Here is a 3926-nt window from a genome sequence, read left to right as displayed (position 1 = left end):
CGGCCTTCCCTCCCCAGCTAAAGCTCTGCCTCCCGTAGTGCCCGATCTGCCAGCCGCCACCGCTCCGTCTCCTTCCGGCCTCTACCGAAATCCGAGGCGTCCACCAGCAAATCACCGGCAAGCTGGAAATCGCAGCCCAACCCGGACCTCAAAATCATGGCCATCGAGGCCACTATCGCTGTCCAGCAGATCCAAATTCAGGAGCTCTCGCATCAGCTGCAGGCCGCGCTAGCGTGTTTGTCCTCCCCCGGTCCTCCTCCTCCTACTTCTGCACCAGCTCCCGCCTCTCTCCAACCGCCGCCTCCGCCGGCGCCAGCTGAGTAGCCATGAACACGGCACCCTCGGCTGCGTCATCGTGTGCCTCTTCTGCCCCCGAGTCCCCCCCCCCCCCTACCGCACAAATGCCGATCCCTCTCCTCCGACGCCGTCGTGCGGGACGTCGCCCGCCAAGCACCCTCGTTGTTAAAAGCGTTTGAGCAGCGCATCATGGCCCGCTTCGCGCAACTTGAGGAGCGCGTCGCCAGTATCGACACCCACGTGGTTGCCATTTAATCTCACCTCAACGCCTCAGACACCACGGTTGTGACCTTAGAGTCCCGCAAGAGCACGTCTGAGGCCACCCTCGCACACCTCTCATTACCCGCCCCACCAATCTGTGTGCTTATTCTAACTCCCTCTGAGGACCTCACTATTCAGTATGGCTAGACACCCCACACATCTTAATCTCTGGCCGTAGAACTGTCGGGGGTTCCGCGGCAAACGGAGCACCCTGCTGCTCCACCTCCAGTTCATCCCTCCTGACACTCGCCCCTGTCTCCTAACAGTCCAGGCACCTCTAGCCCCGGGGAAGCTGCGCGACTACGCCTCCTTCAGTTAATCTTCGGAGGCTTAACGAAACGTTACAACGCTGATGCACCGCAACCCTACTGCTATGGTTCACCATCTGGACGTTTCGAAATGTGCCCATATCCTCCTTGAAATCCTTCCTCGCCGTCGCACTGAGGCAAGCCTCTTCGTTCTCAATGTTTGGCGCCCTCCCAAAGCCCCTTCAACTCCTCTCCTCCACGTCCTCCTCAAAGCGCTCACCTGCGCTGGCTGCAATGACCTGGTCATTTTGGGAGACATCAATGCACCCCATAACAGCTGGGGCGACTCCCGGAACGACCGCAGGGGTCACTCCCTTTTGACTTTCATTCAGAACGAATGCCTTTCTCTGCTTATTGACTTCGCTTGCCCCACCACTATTGGATCCAGTGTCCAACGGGACACCAATCCAGACCTTGCCCTTGAAAAAAATATTACCGATCCCACATGGATTAACACAGGCGTCTCCCTTTGTAGCGATCACTAAATCCCCTGCACCACTTTCTCCCCTCTATTGCTCGTACCTCTGCTCGTCTTATCCAGATAGTTGCGAGGGACCGTTTCCGCTCCCCTCATCTGTCTACTTCCTCTTCTGCTCCTATCACCGATCTCTCGGCCTGGACTGAGACCCTGTTTTCGGACGTCCACACTGCCACGTGTACACTCCCTGCAGCGCCACAATCCAGTACGCAGACAGCCGTCTGCTGCACCTTTGGGAGGCTTATCACGCTCTCCACCGCCTCTGGCAGGCCCAGAAACACACTCACCGCTTGCGCCTCGGTTTGGCCCAGCCTGCTTCTGTCATGGCTGGCAACCTGGCCCTCAGCCACACGTGGTCGCTTCTAAAGGTACTGCTAGACCCCATGCACACCAAAGCCTCCCAGCGCAAGGACATCTCCCACCTCCTTCACTCCTCCCCACTCTCCTATACTGACTTTCCGGCGGCCCTCGGGAACCACTACCTCTGCACCGCCCTCTACTACTCTTCCCATCGACTCCGGCTCCGCCAACCCCGATCTTGATGCGGTCATCTCCATGGGTGAGGTTCGTGAGGCGCTACTCAAGCACCACACCACCTCGGTCTCAGGAGCTGACCGCATCACTATCAAAGCTGTCCCTAGAAGCCCTTACTAACCTAATCAATAAACATTGGCAGACTGGCACTCTTCCCTCCTCGTGTACCCATGCACGTGTCTCTTTCATCCCCAAATCCGCACGTCTATTGCCCTAGAACACTTCCACCCCATCTCTCTCATCGCCTGCAGACTTATCTGGATGACCACGACATGTATCCGCACTCCACATTCGGCTTTCGTCCCCGGTGATCCACCCAGAATGTCATACCCCAGCGTTTCGAGGATGTCCTACAACCCTCCCACCACAAACGCACTCGAGCTGTCATGGCGCTGGACCTTACCAAACAGTGTACACCACATTGCCATTTTGGACGCTATCTCCTCCCTCCATGTTGGACCCCATGTCTATGCTTACATCACTGGTTTTCTCGCGTGCCGCACAGCCTAAATCTGATACGGCCCTCTTTGTTCTCCTTCCTTCTCCCTCTTGCAACAAAGGTTCCCCTCAAGGTTCGGTCTGTTCCCCGCTTCTTTTCAACATAACCCTGTTCCCGCGGGCGCTTCCTCTGCATACTATTGCAGCCCTACCTCATGCTTTCTACGCCGATGACATCCCCTCGGGGTGACCACCGGCAACCTTGCCGATATGGAGGGTACTCACCAGGCGGGCGTGGATGCGGTGGTTGCTCACGCTCGGGCTATCGGGTTGAGCTGCTTCCCGACCAGATCAGAGCTTTTGCTCTTTCTGCCTCGAGTAGCGGCCCCTATATCGCAATCTCCTCTCACTGTCCCCCTGGACGGCATACTCATTCCTCTTGTCTCTACCCTCCACATCCTAGGACTATTTCATCAGTCTAATGGCAATCACACCACCCTCATCAGTCTACTCACGAACGCTGTACACCAGACCACCCGCCACCACGGCATGGGCGAACGCGACCTCCGCCGCTTGGTCCAGGGTTTGCTCTAAGCCGCTTGATCTATTTACTTCCTTGTGTCTTCCTTTCGGAGGCCCTTCGTTCCGTGGAGGTCCTCCGTCTCTTTCGCACCCGCACGGGTCGCGCACTTCTCTCCACCCTTAAGCTCTCCTCTCATATATCCCCTTCCTACCTCACCGTTCATCCATCCATCGTCCATACGCGCCGCGTTTACGCACCACCGGGTCCCTCTCTAACCCTAACCCAGGCCTCCCACTGGCAACGAATCCAGACCCGTACTGCTCCTTACCCTATTGTTCTTCATGTCCGCTACCCCGATCAGTTCCTTTCCTCCTGTAAGCTCTGCGGGAAACCGGGAGACTTAATTCATATCCTTCTCACATGCCCCACCTTCCCACACCCCCCATCCCCAACCAAGGCTGAGTCATACTGGGAGACTCTCCTGGCCAGCTCCGCTGCTGCTGACCAGCGCCGAAAAATTACCGACGCCTTGAAGCGGATAGCCCTCCAAGGACTGTCCTTTGCCCTTTAAGGGCAACCCCCTCAGGGTTCCCTCGTGCCACGTAAGGGGAGGCAGGGTTTGCCCCCCTGCATTGCTTGGCAATAAATGTTTCAACCACCACCACCAACCGTGTTGATACCACGTGAAACTAGTCTAGATGATATATTTTCTCAATCGGAATAAGGCCCGCTGTGCTGATAAAAATGCATAATTGACAATCTTATCTTGGATTCTGCTATGAATTAAGAAGAATTCATTTTTCCCAAAAATTTGGAAACTTCAGAATCAGTTCTGGGTATCAATCAGTTCTGGGTACCAATGCACAGTCTGTGATTTTATTTCTCGATGATTTTAATTTTAAATTTAGCATTGTGATGTTATCACAACATGGCACTATGATGGCCGCAAAATGTTAAAATTAAAAGATTATAATTATTTCTTTCTAAATACTACAAGCAGATGGGGCGTTGTCACGGATTATGTTGCAATGACTAAGAGCTGTGAATTTGTAGCTGAATTTTCTAAAGTAACGTCCCACTATGAGAT

Source organism: Amblyomma mixtum, chromosome 1 (genome assembly GCF_055824585.1).
Source record: "Amblyomma mixtum isolate Tamu chromosome 1, ASM5582458v1, whole genome shotgun sequence".
Taxonomy (NCBI): Eukaryota; Metazoa; Arthropoda; class Arachnida; order Ixodida; family Ixodidae; genus Amblyomma; species Amblyomma mixtum.
This window is presented reverse-complemented; position numbering follows the sequence as displayed.